Source organism: Meles meles, chromosome 3 (genome assembly GCF_922984935.1).
Source record: "Meles meles chromosome 3, mMelMel3.1 paternal haplotype, whole genome shotgun sequence".
Classification (NCBI taxonomy): Eukaryota; Metazoa; Chordata; class Mammalia; order Carnivora; family Mustelidae; genus Meles; species Meles meles.
Window position 1 is genome coordinate 141531589 of NC_060068.1, and position 17788 is coordinate 141549376.

At 52.5% G+C, this 17788-nt stretch overlaps 1 protein-coding gene across 2 annotated transcripts in view; it reads right to left on the minus strand.

Moving 5' to 3' along the window:
- The window catches only part of SYNPO (synaptopodin), a 66363-nt gene extending 61833 nt beyond the window's left edge, over positions 1–4530 (minus strand). Inside the window, exon 1 of one of the 2 annotated variants that reach the window (XM_045999255.1) lies at positions 4400–4530. The gene's annotated coding sequence lies outside the window, so the exon portion shown is untranslated. The remainder of the gene's footprint in view (positions 1–4399) is intronic. The other variant, XM_045999256.1, reaches the window with a different exon arrangement.
- Between the last annotated feature and the right edge of the window lie 13258 nt (positions 4531–17788).

Consider the following 17788-nt stretch of genomic DNA (forward strand, 5'->3'; position numbering starts at 1 on the left):
TTTATCAAAGAGAGAACAAGTCTCAGGCTAGCTAGAATTGAACAGGATTGTTTTGCTTTTATTTTATTCGATGTTGTCACTCTGCGGGGCAAGGGATAGGAGTCTTGCATTTGCAACAGCAGGACAAAGTTCTTTTCTAAAGAAATGTATTCAGATTTTTAAAAGGAGATGATTTAAAGAAAAATGTTAGATAAGTGGAATCACAGGCTAAACACAGATATGACAAAAACCAGGAAGGCAGAGCCCAAGGGACTAGCTGAGAAGATGCTTACCCCCTTCCCCATCTGTGAACTCCTAGGCAGGGTCCCTTCCTCCCTGCCTTGGTCCCCTGTGCCCTGTGCGCTAGAAGTCTCCAGCCCCCGGGGCAGGCCCTCAGGAGACGCAGAGGCTCAGTGGCCGGGGGCATGTGTTGTAATTCTTGGGGCGAGCCTTCAGCCTGTCCTCCATCGCCGAGGTCCCCCGAGCCCCTTTATATAAAACAGCCTCCCCAGCCTGGGCTCAACTTCAGAGAGGCTGTTTCAGAGGAGGCAGCCGCCAGGGACTTCTCAATGTGTTTCCAAGTCAAATCCAAAGCTTTTCAGCTTTGCCAGGAAACCAACCCCCCCTTTCCCACCCTGGCTGCCTCCGGGAGGGAGGGCTGCAAGGCCACATCCTCCCAGACGCCGCTCCCCTGCCTCTAGAGCCTCCTGGCCCAGACCCCATCGGAGCCCCACCCCACGCCAGGCACGGTGTTTCCATTCGCCCCCACACCCTCCAGCAGAGGCTCGGAGTCAGAGGTGGGGAGCGAGGGGAGGGGCATAGGAGGATCTCATTCCCCGGAGGCAGTGATGGCCGGGGTCCCTGCTTTGAGCCCCACTGGACAGTGGTAGGGCCCGGTGTCAGCAAGGCTACTCCTCACGAGCCCCTCCGCTCAGAAACCTCTTCCTCCACCCCATCACCAACAACAACCAGGATAGGACTTTCTGAGACTCTGCATCAAACGCGATGCTAAATGCTTGCAGGAATCGTCTCGGTTCCCCTCACAAGGACCCTCTGGGGTGGGAATGTCTTCACTCTGTTTTACAGAGGAGAAAGCTGAAGCTCCGAGAAGATCAAGTAACTTGATCAAGGTCACACAGCTCAAAGGGCCAGAGCCCAGGATTTGAACCCTCCCAGAGGAACTGCCCCTCCTGCCTCAGTTGCCAACAACGCGTTGACACCAGGAGGGTTCTGGGAGGCAAGGTGGGGAAGTTGAGGGACCAGCATGGCCGTCACGTTCGGTCAGTCACAGGAGAAATCCCCTTCGTGGACTCCCCCCGAGTCTGGACAGCATCTGAGAGGGGGCACTTCACCAAGTTTGTGTGCAGCCTGGGGTAGCCCCTTGCCCCACTCTGCGCCTCTGGTCCCCTCCCACCACAGGGGCCTGGGCCAGGCAGCGATGGTCTTTGTACTCTCCCTCCAGGAGCCTGCGGTCCCAGCACGCGTGCAGCTGGGGGAGCAGTCAGGTGGACAAGGCCTGGGGACCATCGCAGCTTGACTCCCCTCTTGATCCTCAGCAAGGATGCTTCTCCCCGAGGTGGAGCCGGCTCGGCCCAGACATCAAAGGGCCTGCACGGCTGGCGCTTTGATGGGAGTCTTGTAAAGTAATAGGAAACATGAGGATGACACTGCCCCAGCCCAAAGCACAAGGCTTGGAGAAATGAAAAGAAGAAACTCTTGGCAGCCCTCCGCACGGGTTTTGGCTGAACTCGGGCCCCTCACAGCTGCCGACAGCCTGTCCTCTCTCCACTAGGCTGCTTGTGGCCCCCGCGGGGTTGCGAATCTGGGCCTGGCGGTGTGCCTGGCGGCCTCCCCCGCAGCAAAGGAACACGTCCACTGGGGCCCCTTCCTCCCAGGCTCCCTTGGGCATTGCAGGGAGCCCCAGCGCCCGGAGCTCACAGGGGCTCCCGAGGAACCCTCCCTTGAGGATCTTCTAGCCCCGCCTCGACCTTGAGACTGTGTGGCTCCTAACCACATAGCCTGCTCTTTCCACCCCCTCCCTCAGAAACAATCGACTGGAGTTTAAAAACCTGTCACTCCCTGTTCAAAACTGGCCGGGGGCAGCCTGGTGCTGCCGATGGAGTGCCGAGGGCTGGTTCCCTTCGACCCAGCACGACCACCTCTGGGAATGTAGGTGGTGTGTACCGGCCCACGTGCTTAAAGGTGGACGCACAAGGATCTGTTCATCCCAGGACTGTTTGTGGAACCAAAGGCCTTGAAAAAACTGTCACTGTTCATTAGGAGGGACTGAGTAATGAAGAGCAGTGTCCACACCGCACAGCAGCGCTGGGCAGGAAACGACCTGCAATGCGTATTTTGCAACAAAACGGTGTGTCCCATAGGCTTCCATTGTGTCAAAAGGAGGGGTGGATCCGTTGAATAAATGTAGCAGAGACTATTTCTGGTAGGACCTAGAAGACTTAGCAATAAGGGTCACTTCTAGGGAGGGAACTTAGGGGAGCATTCAGTTGTACCAATTGCTTTTTCTTTTTTTTACAAGGTATATGCAATAGGAATTTTTTTAGGGTCAAAAAAAAAATGGGAAAGCCTTGACAAAAAGAAGTTTTCCTAGTTTCTAGAGGATAAAGTCTAGAGGCTTCAGTCTGACTTTATGGCCCCAGGAGTCCCTGTGACTGCCACTCCAGCTTCCTCTTGTGTCCTTTGCCCCCTTCCTGCACCCCACCCCATACCTCTGCCATGGGGCTGTCACCTGACTCCATCTCTGCCTTTGATACACACACACACACACACACACACACACACACACACACACACCCCAGACTCCCCTCCTCTTCTGATTCCCACGGTCAGGTGTCCAGGGCCTCTGAGTACACTTAACCCCTACTTTCTTCCAGGGCCACCGCAAAGCCCCCTTTCTTGCCAACATGTAGAACCCCTTTTCCTTGAGGCTGGGATCAAACCAGCCCAAGGCTGCCTCTAAGGGGATTCTCTCCCACTAAACCTACCCCTCCCCAGCTTCAGGAGCTGGGATTACAGGTGTCCAGGCAGGTGTAGACCTTCCAGTCAAGGAATGAGGAGCCAGAAACTCGGTCCTACAGCCTCTTCCCTGGGATGCCCCAAGAGTGCTAAATCAGGCCCAGAGGTAGATCTGAGGGCCAGGCTGGCTCATGAGGGAGATGGAGGCTGGTCTTCCCACTCTAGATCTGGAACCTTACCTACCCTCTACCCCAGTGGCCTGACGTCCACTCTGACAGCTCCAGTGGGCTTTGAGAAAGGTGTGGGAGGGTATCTGTACCCAGATCTGGTAAAGTTCAGGGAGGCTGGCCTTCCCAAGAGCAAAAAAAAAACCCTAGATTTTAAACCTCTTCTTCTAAAGAGGAACCGGAGGCCCAATGACTTGTCCTGCGTCACATAGAAACCATGGGAAAGACAGGACTGGAACACGGGACTTTGACCCCTCCCCAGAGGCTGTTTTGCACAGTGTTTAGGAAACAGGGATCGGAGGTCACCTGATTTGTGTGGTCTTGGACAAATCGACATCACTTTTCTAAGTTCGTCTGCTCATCTCTCATAAGAGGGTGCTGAGCTCTGTAATTGCCCCTTTTAATCATGATGCTGAGCCCTTCTATTCTAACAGGATAATGCAATTTTTTTAAAAGTAGGACTTCAGCAACCTAGAGTTTTATGATTATTAATATTCTTAGAGTCTAACATTCCAAACGTCTACCCAGCCATCTTTTCACGTGCGCCTCTATCCCTCGACCCATCCACCCACCTACTTACCCATCCAACACCCATTCATGAACACCTTCCACACACTCACCCTTCTACTCACCTACCCATCTGCCCAACTGCGCGTGCGTGCGTGCGCGCACACGTACCTGCCCCCTCACTCATTTGTTCAACAAATAGTTCTTACTATACGCTGAGGCCTGTGGACCCTGATGAATGGGAATGACTCATCTCCCGCCCTTTCTGAGCTCGCAGCTAGAAGGGGCCCAATAGCCATCACGTAATCCCACAAATGAGAACGTAATTACAAACAATGCCAGGCAAGGCCCCAGGTCGAGAAGGGCCATTCCGAAGGAGTTCCACCAAACCTCCCGTGTGTGGTAGGAGCTGGAGGGGAGATATTGGGCAACTTCCCCAAGGAGGGGTCATCAGAGCTGGGAATGGCAGGAGGAGGAGGCAGTGGTGCACCAGAAAGCAGGGTGGAAAGAAGTCTTGTGTGTTCCGAGGTTCGTGACCTAATCTCTCCCGGTTCCTGCCACAGTACGCTGGATTCTAACGCTATGATTTGGGGATTCGACTAAGCGCCTCACAGGGCTGGCTCAGCTGCCTGCCTACCCTAGACAGAGCCGAGCGGCAGAAGTGGAGTTCCCCTTCTCCCTGCTCCATCTGCCAGCCTCCCGGCACTCACCTCCGCCAGCCTGGCGTCCTGGGCTGCAGTTGCCCCATGTGTCAGGGAACTTGATGTCCACGGATCCCGAGGACCTTCGGGGTCTGGTTCCTGCTCCTGTCCTGCCAGTGTCCCTCTCCGGGGATGGCACAGTCACTAGGGACCTCTTGGCTCCTCCTTCCACAGCACCTGGTTGATGAGGCCAGGGAGAACTTTGCCCAGCTCAAGGTTTCCTGGGGCTTCTCTGGGGCCAATCCTGCACTGTTCTTAAGAGCACTCCAGACCAGAGCACCAGGGCCAAGTTCACCCATTAGATCCTCCTTCAGGAAGGGATCAGAGGGATTTTAAGAGCTTGTCTGGCTCCCCTCAGAATGGTCTGTTCCCTTGTTGGTGCCGGGGCTCACAGGTACCTTGGCTTTAAGCTGTGCCCACAGGATGCTCCCCTCTCTTCTCCCATCCTTTTAAAAGCCTGCTTGAATCCTAGCTTGCCAAAGCCTTCCCATGTTGGTTGACACAATCCCTTCTTCATCCAAGACTGTATGGCCTCATGACAGAGCTTGGGTTTTGGAGGAAAAGGCCTGGGTTTGAGTTCTGACTAGCTGTGAGTCTTGGTTTCTTTACCTGTAAAACGGGGGAAAGACATAGTAAGAGTAGCTATCTTCTTGGGTCATCAAGAGGAGTAAAGAAGAGAAAGCGTACAGAATGCCCGGAGCCCACGGCATCAACGATAGCCCAACGGCGCGACAGTTCCTGTTCATGCTGCTCTGTAGGAGGTCCATGTCTGAGCCCCATATCCAGGGTATGGACAACCATTAGGTCTCGTGGTTGGGCCGGAGCTTGTCTCCCCAAGCAAAGCCCTGACCTTGGCTTAGGAGACTTGGCTGTTAGGCCTGGCTCTGCCGCCCACTCCGGGGGTGACCTTGAGAAAGGCTATCCTCTCGGCCTCATAGGACCGGCTGAGCTGTCGGTCCCTCGATGATGGGAGCCTAGGCTACACTCCCCGCCGAGGCCCAGTGTTAACCTCAGTGCCAGCACACGGAAGTAAGGCCTCAAGGCTGGCTTGAGAGGGCAAAGGAGGAGAAAGAGGGGAGATGAAGGGAGGGAGGGCGTCAAGGAAGGGACAGTGCCACCCCTTCCCATTCAGAAGCTCTGGTCTGGGGAAAGTGCTTGCTCTCCCTGAAAAACCAAGACAGTGGTTAACAGCCTGGATTTACTGTGTCTCTGGCTGCCTGAGTCTGGACAAGCCTGGTCTGTTCAGCTGTGTACCAAGGGCTGGGTGAGGCTTAGAGGGACTCAGGCAGCAAGCGCTCCCTCCTTGGCCCCCAGCAGCCTGGGCAGGAAGGCAGCGGTGGGGAGCCGGAGGGGGTCAGGGTGTGTCCCTGTGGGAGTGCAAGTACAGGAGAGGGGCCCCCTGTGTGCCCAGGGTGGGGCTCCTCTGCTTACCACCTCTGTGACCTTAGGCAAGTGACCTCATCTCATCCGGACCATGAGGGGGCATTAAATGGTATATGGGAGGCGCCCAGGACCTAGGAAATGCTCAATAAATGTGCTCTTACAATAATTGTTATTGTGTTGTTAGTACTGCGTATCTGAATGTGACCAAGTGTATGTGAGGCCAAGTGCAGGCTTCGGTCTGGGGAGAGTGGGGGGGTGACAGGGAAGAGAATGCTGAAATGTTGTCGGGAGTAGCTGATGGGGGTTTGCGTGTGAAGTTGAGCGAGTGCGTACACGTGAATACCACAAAGGGTGCTGGTCCCAAGTAGTTCACAGGATTCTCGGATGCCAGGAACCGTTGAGAGGCCACCTTCAAGTCCATTCCCCTCCACCGGCGCTTCCTGCAGAGGTCACAACTCGGGCTGCGTGATCACGCAAACTTCTCCCCAGGGACCCCAGGAAGGAGGCCTCTGAGGCCCCAAGGCTAACCCTCACCCCAACCCTAACCCCAGCCGGGTCTTCTGGTGGCTGCCCAGTGGTAAGCAGGCCTGTCCAGCACAGAACTGTGCCTGCCGCAGTCCCCACGCCAGTTGTGAAAGTCTGTGCCAGCAGGTGGGATTATAGAAGACGCATTATCGTTCATGGTCCCTATGTCCCCATGAACCGGAGAGAACCAGGGTGTGGGCTCCCCCAGTTTGCAGATGGGCAAAGTGAGGACCAGACAGGTTTTATCCACATTCTCCTCCGTTCCAAACCAGGACTCCCCACTCTTTGGGGTCCGCCAGAGAACATCAGGGAAAGATGTGTCCCTGGGCCCGCAGTCCCAGCCAGGTGTCTCTGTGGGGACCAAACACCTTCCTCCAAAGGTGGGGCCGGGGCAGGGTGGCTGCCCGGGGCAGGGGGCCCTCAAAGCCCCATGCAACATGCTCTTCGACCCACTGATTTTGCTTCTTGGAAGGTATCCTGAGGAAGCCATCTATATGTGTATGAAGGTAGAGAGGTAGAGATTCGGTGCTGAGTTGTCCATTTTAAGGAAATTCTGAAAATTGCCCCAAAGGCAAACAACACAGGTAGCTGTGTAATGAAGAGTTGCCGGCAAGGTTGATGGGGACCTACGTTTCTGAATGAGGGCAGATGTTCGCAGCATGCTGCCGGGTGCAGGAAGGCAGGTTACAAAGCCAGACGTGTATGGTGAGCCCACTTAACTTGAAAAATAAGCATACATAAATATTTATATCCACAGATTCAGAATACCAATAAAGACGAATTTACAACATGTTAGCAGTCAATCTGTCATACACAGCGAATCATGGGGTAATGTTTAGTTCTCTCTTTTTTAGTTGTTCCTTGTATGTCGTTTTTAATTATTATGTATTTAATATGAGAAGCATTAGAAGACCAGAGGTGAGTCTGTGCTCTTTGTTGCAATCATGGTTCCTTTTTTTTTTTTTTAAGATTTTATTTATTTACTTGACACAGAGAGAGAGATCACAAATAGGCAGAGAGGCAGGCAAAGAGAGGGGGAAGCAGGCTCCCCGCTGAGCAGAGAGCCCGATGCAGGGCTCGATCCCAGGACACCGAGACCATGACCTGAGCTGAAGGCAGAGGTTTAACCCACTGAGCCACCAAGGCGCCCCTTTTTTTTTTTTTCTAAAGATCTTGTTTATTTATTTGACAGAGATCACAAGTAGGCAGAGAGGCAGGCAGAGAGAGAGGGGGAAGCAGACTCCCTGCTGAGCAGAGAGGCCCGATGCAATGCAGGGCTCCATCTCAGGACCCTGAGATCATGACCTAAGCCTAAGGCAGAGGCTTAACCCACTGAGCCACACCCCCCAATCATGGTCCTTGAGAGGAGTCTATGGGGCAATAAGCCTTGGGTGGATCTTAGCACCTGCTGGTGGAAAACTGCCTTCTCACCCAGAATCTGTCTTCAGATCTACTCCCTGAACCGGAGATCTGGGGAGCTCTCTTGGATCTTCCCACAGAAGGTCCGGGCCCTGATCACATCTCTGTCTGTGGCTCTGGCCAGAATAACACAAGAGCTTTAGGCAGGTGAGACACTTTCCTCTTTGGAGCTTAAAGCTCTTTTCTGGGCAGTTACGTGCCTCATCCAGTAGGACAGGGTGGGTGAGGACCACCATCCCCAACTCTGAACTGAGTCAAAGCCCAGGGAGACATGGCCACTGGCCAAAGGTCAAACAATGGAACCAAAGCCATCTGAGTCCAGCTGTGGAGGAAAAGGAGATAGAGGCTCAACATCTGGGCGTCTGCCCCCTGGCCCACTGCCGGTCTTCCCTGCCCCCATCCAAGCTCCCCAAAGACCAAGAACATCTGGCTGCTGGCCTTCTTCCAGGAGGGGTGAGTGGCGGCGGAGGGGCCTCCTTCCGCCAGGCCCTGCTGCTGTGGTGCAAGGCACATCAATCAAGGCTGCAGGGCTGGCTGGTGCTAGGAGGGGAGCTGATTCCCTCCCCACCCCCTCCCCAGACATTCCTGCGTAATGGAATCTCCTTTCCTGTCTATTTATTACCAACCCACAGAGCTCCGCCAAGCTCAGTCTACAGATTGAAACCCCACCAGCCCTGACTTTTCTTGGGGAAAGGGGTCCCCCAGGGGGGACCTGGGAGGAGCACCAGACCCTAACCCTCACCAGTATGTCCCACCCTGCTCTTCCATCCTGCCCATGGGTTTGCACAAGGGACCAGATCTGAGTTAAGCACTTCGCATAGTGGTTTTGTGTTTCCAGATTCGGGAAATGAGCACTTTCTCATTACTCTCGTCTTAACAAATGAAAAAACTCGGGCTCAGAGAGGTCAACTCACTTGTGCAGAATCACACAGCAAGGCAGAGTGTGTCTGATCTCCAAACCCAAGTTCTTTCCTGGCTCTATATAGTATCTTCCTGCTGAAAATACTTATTCTTTCTGCATTAAATGACCTTGGCACTGTTGTTGAAAATCAGTTGGCCACAGAGACATGGATTTAATTCTGGAGTCTCTGTTCTGTTCCACTGATTTAAATGTTTAGCCTTGTGCTGGTACCACACTGTCTTGCTCACTGTTGCTCTACAGTGAGTTCTGAAGCTGGGAAATGTGAGTCCTCCTACTCTAGTCTTCTTTTCAGGGTTGTTCGGTCTCTTCTGGATCCTTTGCAATTCCATATAAGCTTTGCAATTACCTCGTCAGTTTGCACAAAGAAGTCATTTGGGGTTTTGATAGAGATTGTGTTGAATCTGTAGATCAGTTCAGGGAGTTCCATCATCTTAAGAATATTACTGAAGTTGGAGCTCCTGGGTGGCTCAGTTGGTTAAGTGTCTGCCTTTGACTCAGGTCATGATCCCAGAGATCCTGGGATCAAGCTCTGTGCCAGGCTCTCTGTTCAGCGGGAAACCTGCTTCTCCTTCTGCCTGCTGCTCCCCCTGCCTGTGCTCTCTCTCTCACTGTCTCTCTCTCTCTGTCAAATAAATAAATAAAATCTTTAAAAACAATAATAGTAATAATATTACTGGAGTCTTCCAATTCATGAATATGTGATATCTTTCCATTGATTTAGATCTCTCCCAGTCTATTTCAATAATGTGTTGCAGTTTTCAGAGATAAGTTTTACGCTTCTTTTGATAAATTTATTTGTATGTATTTTATTCTTTTTGGTGCTGTTGTGAAATAATTGTTTTCTTAAATTCCTTTCTGGAGTGCTCATTGCAAATGTATAGAAACACAACTGATTTTTGTACATTGCTCTTATGTCCTACGACCTTGATGAACTCATTTATTAGGTCTCATAGTTTTTTAGTAGGTTCCTTGGGGTTTCCTATGTACAAGGTCATATCACCTGGAAATAAAGATTAGTTTTACTTCTCTCTTTCCAATCTGGATTCCTTTTTTGGTTCTTTTGCCTTGCAATTCTGAATAGAATCTCCATAACAATACTGAGAGAAGAAGTAAGAGCAGACCCTTCTCTTCTTCCTGGGCTACATCTCACCCCTTCCTTTCTCATGCTTCCTTTTCCTCATCTCCCATCCCAAACAGTGGGTGAGGGTAGGGGCTATTAGGAGAGAAATATATACAAGGAAAGTGGCAAGAATAAAATGAGAAAGAAGGAAATCAATGTATTGGATATCTGAAAGTTCAAGGGATAGACCTTGAGCCCCACGATAGAACTGAGAAAACTGAGCCCCCCCCCAAAAGATGTAACGATTAACATTTATAGAGCACCCACGAGGTACCAGAGACCCAGAATAAATAGATGAAACAGACACTGAAGGGTTAAAGCTGGAACTCAAACTGAGGTCAAAGCTCAAGGAGACCCACACGGTCATCTTATAATGGGGGAAGATACAAAACATTACTGTCACACCAAAACCTCTTTCAGTTTCTAGAAGTGACAGGCTCAGAGCTGTCCTAAAGGCAGCAGGAGAAAAGAGTCTGATTCGGGTTGGGCCCCTGTTCCTTTGCTTCCCAGCTGTGGGATCTGGGGCGCACAGTGAACTTCCCTGTGACTTAGTTTACCCTTCTGTAGAATGGGAAGAATTCTAGTAGTCCCTGCAGTGGGCTGTTGTGAGAATCAAAGTAGTTAATAGTGAAGTGTTTAGTAGAAGTGTGTGTTAGAGCTATGTACTGGTTCTTCTGTGCATTTGGCCACCACAGATGCCAGCCTAGTTGTCTGGGAAGCTGGGAGAAGGGAGGTGATGAAGCTGCACATGCTGGGATCTTGGGAAGGGACCTGTCCTTGCTGCTTGGATACCGTAGGGGTCATGGAAGAAATCGTCATGACTTCTGCTCCCGTGGTGTTTGCCAAGGGCTCTCTATGTCCAGAACTGCTGTTGGGGGCTTCTGAGAGAAGATGACAATAATAATCATCATTATTCTTTTTTCAGCTTGCTCTGTGTATCAGTCAGGGTTCAGCCAGAGAAACAGAACCTGAAGGAACACAGTAAGAGATATATTGCAAGATACTGGCTTATACAATGGTAGGGACTGGCTAGGCAAGTTGGAAATCGGTATGTGATGGTTCATTTTATGTCAGTTTATCTGTGCCATGGGGTATCCAGATATCTGGTGAATTGTTATTCTGGGTATTTCCCTGAGAATGTTTTTGAATGGATTAACATTTGAATCAGGACACCGAGTAAAGCAGATTCTCTTCCTTGATGTGGGTGGGCCTCATCCTAGCAGTTGAAGGGTAATAGAACCAAAAGGCTGGCCCTCCTGGGTGTAAGGGAGACTTCTTTCTGCCTGACTGTCTTTGAACTGACACACTGGCTTTCTCCTGCCCTTGGACTTGAACTGAAACATTAGCTGTCCTGGATCTCAGGCCTTGGGACTAGAATTGGAACTATACCAACAGCTTGTGTATGTATATATCCATATATAACCAATAGACTATATATATACATACACACACATACATTCCACCGGGTATGTTTTTCTGGAGCCCTGTCTCGCACAGTAGGGCAGACTCTCGGGAAGGACACTGAAACTGTCAGGTGGAATCACTTCTTCAGGGACACGTGGGTCTGCTCTGAAGACCCCCAACGTGATTCAGTCAGGCCCATCCAGATCACCTAGGATCATCCCCCTCGTGAAAAGCCAACTGATTACGGACTACAGCCACATCTGTAAGCTACCTTCCTGGTAACACCTAGACCAGCGCTTGACAGGGTAGCTGGGCACTGCAGCCCGGCCAAGCTGGCACATAAAACTGGCCCACACAGCATGGGCCGAATGGGATGCCAAGCCCACGACTGCATGTCAGCCCATTTATTTCTCCAATAGTCCCACGAGGAAGGTTTTTTAAAACTTTTTTCTTTTTTTAAAAGATTTTATTTGTTTATTTGACAGAGAGAGACACAGTGAGAGAGGGAACACAAGCACAGGGAATGGGAGAGGGAGAAGCAGGTTTCCCGCTGAGCAGGGAGCCCAACGTGGGGCTTGATCCCAGGACCTTGGGATCATGACCTCATCTGAAGGCAGATGCTTAATGATTGAGCCACCCAGGCACCCCTAAAACTCTTTTTTCTAAAAGAAAGTGACTTGGGGCGCCTGGGTAGCATAGTTGGCTGAGCACCTGACTCCTGGTTTCAGCTCCGGTAGGGATCTCCGGGTCATGAGATTGAGCCCCGAGTCGGGCTCTGCCTGAGATTCTCTCCATCACCCTCTGCCCCTCCCATGCATGCTGTCTCTTGTGCTCTTTAAAATAGTAAATAAATAAATAAATCTTAAAAAAAAAAAAGAAGAAGAAGAAGAGAGAGAGAGAGAGAGAAGAAAGAAAGCTATAGGCCCAAGGTTACACAGCAGAGAGGGAGGGAGCTGGGGTTTGAAGCCAGGTGGCTCCTAGAACAATCTTTTCACGGACCCCCCGCCCCGTTCTAGGGACCCCCCAGTTCTATGTCACTACCTGATCGCCCTCAGCCCTCACATGGCCCTCTCTGGGCTTCTTCTCGCTCCTTTAGAAGCAGATGGAAGCTCACAGAGGGCAGATGGCTGCCCTGGTCAATCAGCCAGGAAGTGGAGGATGGTTCCACATCTGCTGAGACTTCACTCCTCAAACAACCACCTTCTCACTGCCCTTACCTCAGCTGTCCACCCCCAGGGAAAATGCTGGCCTTCTGCACCTGAATGCTCTGTGTGTCGCGGGCACCTTCTTCCTCCAGGTTTTGGCATTGTCCTGTATAAGGAGGGGCAAGGCTCTTTTGGGTTTGACGTTGGAGTGTCTGGACGTCTTGTAACGCAGGGTGGAGCCCAGCCGGGGACGCCTATCTCCAGGGAGCTCCTATTCTGGGGCTAGTCCCACTCATGGGGATGCCCCAAGGCCATCCTGTGGGAGACACCCCGCCATGACCAATTGCCCTCAGAGTATCTCTGTCAGCAGCCTCAGGCTGGACAAGGCCTGAGCTGCCCAGTAGAAAGTGCATTCCTTGGGAAACCAGAGTGCCTTCTGGGACACCAGGCCCCTGAAGGGTCCCTGCTCAGCCAAGACTGTGGTCAGTGCTGGCCACAGCCTGGCCTGCACACCCCTTCCTGTGGGGGCCTGAGTGCCAGGGAGGCGGCTCTGTGAACAATGGCCCGCTCTGTTCTGGGCCTGGGAGGCGGTGGTTCGTTCAGTCGCACCTCGCACCAGCTGGGGATCCAACGCTCCCCTCTCGCCTCTACTAACTGGATCCTTCAGGCCTCAGAGGAAACACAGACACCCCACACTTAGCCCCCTCCCAGCTCCCAGACAGGCCATGACTCAGAGGTCAGGAGTTAGGGCCAGAATGACTTTGGGAGTCCTAGAGAGGGTACCTCAGCCGAACCAGCCACGAACCCCTAAAACCCCACCCCAACTGATGGCTCAGACCGTTTGACCAGGCCTCAGTCTTCATTTGGTGAATGAGAAGGGCTCCAAGAGGCTAAGCAGCTTGCACAGGTCACCCAGCTGGGAAGCAGTGGAAGTGGAACTCAAACCCAGATCCGTGAGCCTCCAGAGCCTACGGTCTTCATCACTGCTCCAAACTGCCCTTTAGAAATCCCCAAGTGACAATGAGTCTCAGGGTTCAGGGTGCCCCGCATAGATTTTAGCACATAGAAACACACACATGTACACACACGTGCCCACACACATGTGGAAACACACACACACAAGCACCTTCCTTACCAGACAACCCTGCCAAGGACAGCCTGGGAAAGGGCCCCGAGACTATCCAGGCCCAGTCCCCACCCCCACCCCCGCCCCACCTGGAAGGGGCCTTTCTGCTTCCCCACTCCCCGGTATGGGCCCAGGGGTCAGGGTCCCCTTGGTGTGTCGTCGGTGGGGCAGGAGGTCACTCCTGCCCTGGAGCTCCCCTCAGCCCGGCAGGCCTGGAGGTTGGTGGGACCTCCTCCCCCAATCCTCCCAGGGCCCACAGGCCCCTGGCCAGGCCTGGCTTCCGGAGCTGCCGCCACCTTGGCCGGCTGCACCACACATGGTTTCAATCAGCAGCCTGCAGGATGAATGGTGCCTTGTGAGAGCTCCGCAGGGATCACCTCGCACAGGGCAGCCAGGTGGGACAGCCTTGGGGCGGCAGGAGTGCAAGGGGACCTGGGGATGGGGGGCATGAGCTAGGGACGTGAGCCTGCGGTCACACACAGAAGAGTGGGGTCCTGGCCCTGCCACCCACAACTCACCATTTATCTCCAGGCCCCTTCAAGGGAGTGCGAGGATGCCGGGAGATGGCGCCCAGCGCACAGAAAGGGCCTGGCACCCACTAGGCACTTTGTTACCTGGAGCCCAGCCTAGCCTGTCAGGGAACCCCGGGGGCGGGAGGCTCACCAGCTCGATTTAATGGCCAAGGGAGAGGCCCCCCCACCCACCCCCCCACCGCCTTAGAGCAGGCGACTTCATTTGCAAAGGAGAAGGCTGGCACCAACTGCTTGCCCCAGCTCCCTCTGCACCTCGAAGGGGTCTTGCAAAGGGATCTTGAGAAGCGGGCCTCAGCTCCACGAGGGGGGCAGAGCCGTCTTACTCCTCCGTCCTCCGCCTCCTTCTATTAATGCTTCCATTTCACACATAATTTCACTATGACTCAGAAAGGGAAAGCAGGGGCGCCTGGGTGGCTCAGTGGATTAAGCCGCTGCCTTCGGCTCAGGTCATGATCTCAGGGTCCTGGGATCGAGCCCCGCATCGGGCTCTCTGCTCCACAGGGAGCCTGCTTCCTCCTCTCTCTCTGCCTGCCTCTCTGCCTACTTGTGATCTCTCTCTGTCAAATAAATAAATAAAATCTTTAAAAAAAAAAAAAAAAAGAAAGGGAAAGCAACCAGGCTACAGCCACACAGCCAGGGAGAAGGCAAGCTGGGGTGTGAGGTTGTGAGATGCTGCCCCAGAACCCCGGCTCTTGCCTTCTTCCCCCCCCCCCCCCCCCCCCCCCCGCTGCCTGGGTGGCCGGCCTGGGGCATCCATCCACAGAGCTGAGAGCTCCTTTCCTGGGAGGCGGTCTCCAGAAGACAGGCCTGGGGCAGCACTGCCTGGTGACCCTGCTCGGCCTCTTTCCCCGCTTCCAGAGACCCAGTCCAAGGGGCCCAAGGATCCACGTCCTCCTCCCCACCTCTCTCCCACCAGCAGCTGAGCCTGGCACAGAAAAGAGGCCTCTGGGCATTTAAGAACAGAGGGGAGGGAGGAACGGAGGGAGGAAATGTCAGGGAGAGGCAAAAAATTCATTGGGTGTTTCTTTGTACTGAACCAGTATGCGGGTCCTGTCACCTGACAGTCATGTGCAGTCTCCTTACCCCTGGGACAAAGGCCCATGGACCCTGCAAAAGCCTCCAGCTTCATCACCCCTCCTTCCTTAACCGCCCCCCCCGCCACCTCTCCACTCTCCAGGCTGAGGCCCCTCAGGTTCTCGGTAGCCCTTGGCTCTCCATCCCTCACCTCCAGGCTTTGCCCATGATTTCACCTGCCGGGAACCCTCTTGTCCCTGGCCCTGGCTAGGTAGTCCTCCAAAACCCAGCCAAGCCCTCCATGCACCAGGGTGCCCAATTCTCTGGGCTCCAGAACATCCTCCCAGGTGTTTCTGGAAGCACAGCCCTAGGGCCTCGTGGACTTTCTCTGGAATTGGCCCCAAATTCAGAATCTATCTCTGCAGAGGAAGGAGATGCTTCCTCTCCTGTCCGTTGGAGATAGGACTCTGCCTTTTCAGCCTGGTTTTCTCTTGTTTTCAACTGTCTATGAAATCAAGGGAGATGCACTCATGCGGCTATGTGTGGGCCATTTGCTGAGCGGTTCACTTCTAGCTCTTAGCCTTCTAGTGGTTCCACTGAGAAACCATCTCTGGAGCACAGTTTTAAGAACAAGCCCTTCCTGCTGTCTTCTGTACAGACTGTCCCTCCTGGGCAGCACCGGCTCACCCAGGAGCTGGGTGTGCACGTCTCCCTGGGCACTCCCCGCCCTGCCATCCTCGACCTCCTTGCCCTTTCGTGTGATGGGTCAGGGAGGGCCTCTGGGGAAAGCAGCCCCATGGAAGTAACTATGGACATCTTTAGGGTTAAGAGGCAAATGTGTTCAGCGTGGCTTTGTTTAGGAGACTAAAAATCTAAAATAATGCTTGTATTCAACTATTAAATAAAGTGTGGTATGTTCACAAACTAAACCCCATGAAGAGGAATTTTTAATGACACCAGAAGACGGTCATCATTGATAACTAGAGGGGGGAAAAAAGCAGATTATGAAACATTATGTTGGAAGAGGAAACCCAGCCTCCAGGCAGATATGTAAATGAAGGAGGGGTGTAGGGTAAGACACAGACTTGGAAACTAGAAGGCCTAGGTTCAAAGGCAGACTTTGGCACCCTGTAGCCAGGAGACGATGGATGAGTCTCGAAACCGCTGGCCTTGCAGCGTGTGTCAAGTGGGGAGGACACTGGCCCTCTGGTACATGGCACAGAGGGCACTGAGACTGGGACAGACCAAGCACCTAATAAACGTGAGATTTACGGTTACTTATAGCGCTGCTCATTGCTGCGCAGAGTGATTTTCATTTTTCTTAGGTTGGCCTATTTGTATTTTTTAAAAAAATGTCTGCAACAAATGTGAATGACTTGTATTAAATAAAAAATATAAACAAACAGGACTGCATAAGGAAGCGGCCCCACGGAACTCATGCCTGAGTTTTCCAGCATGTTCCTGAGGACATCCCTCACTGTGATGCACTGATGAGATTTTCTGGGAGAAACTGATCTGCTTGTGGTATCCGGAGGTTTCCCGGAACACACTGGCTGCCTGTAGGCTTCAAGCCACGGCGATGTGCTCACCCTCAGTGTCCAGGGAGAAGGGGTCATTTACATAAACTACGACCCAGGTTCTGCCGCGTGCGTAGGACAGTGTGTGAAGGAGTCCCACCAAAGAGTTAGAAGCGTTAACCCGGGGACGAGACCAAGAGCGACACTCATGCTTCAGAGTTTCTGCACCTCACTGGTGATTTCAATTCTTTCGCAAATATCTCGTGTCACAATAAAAATGGAAATGGCATCATTTGATGTAGCAGAAAAATGTTTAATAACACGTAAACGTGTTGACAATTTATTATGATTAAAAAGAGGTTTGCAAAACAGAATGTCGGAATATTGTCATGTCTACAAAACTTTACGCATCCGACAGAATGGCAAAGTCCTAAGATATGAGCAGCGGTAGGATACATTTCGAAAATTTTCCTCTCATTTGTCTGTATGTTCTCAATTTTCCACAATGGACAGCTATCACTTTTGTGATTTTTTTTTTAAAGTGTGTTTTCTTAAAAGGAAGGATTTGGTCCCAAACGTTGCCTGCATTTCTTAGCCTTTGTCTTGCCTCCACTTTCTCTCCTCCCCCACGAGCCTGTACTCTCACCTGATTTTAATTGACGCCATTTTGCTGTCCCTTCTGTGTCCTTGAAAAAGGCCCGAAATCCTTGTTGGAGCGAGGCAAGGCAGAAGCCAGGGCACAGGTCCAGCCCACTGCTCCCCGTCAGTGGTCCCCCACACCGCGCGCCGCCTTCTGGAGTATTGTTCTAATTAGCGGGGACGTAAAGCAGACCCAAAGGCGGAACTATAAACACTAGAGGCAAAGACCCATAAACAGCTGGTAACTGACTCCAGCTTGTGCAGATGGCCCTGGCCCTTCCTTCGCACTAGGGACTGGATGGGGGCTGGGCCGGCCGTTGAGGACTTCCCTCTGCCTCCCCTCCTTAGACCACAAGCTACTATGAGCCAGGTAGTTAGAAACTAGGGGGGGGGGGTCTGACATGGGGGAGCTTGTATCTACATCTACATGAATTGGCAGTATGGGGACCAAGGATTTTCAAGATCATCAGAGCCCCCTTACCTGCCTCGGGGCCTCAGTTTACTTATCTGTAAAATAGGGAAGAGAAGAGCCAAGAGACTAAGTGGGCCTTCTTTTTTTTTTTTTAAATTTAATTAATTTACTTATTTGAGAGAGAGGAGAGCATGAGCAGGGGAGAGCAGAAGGAGAGGAACAAGCACACTCCATGCTGA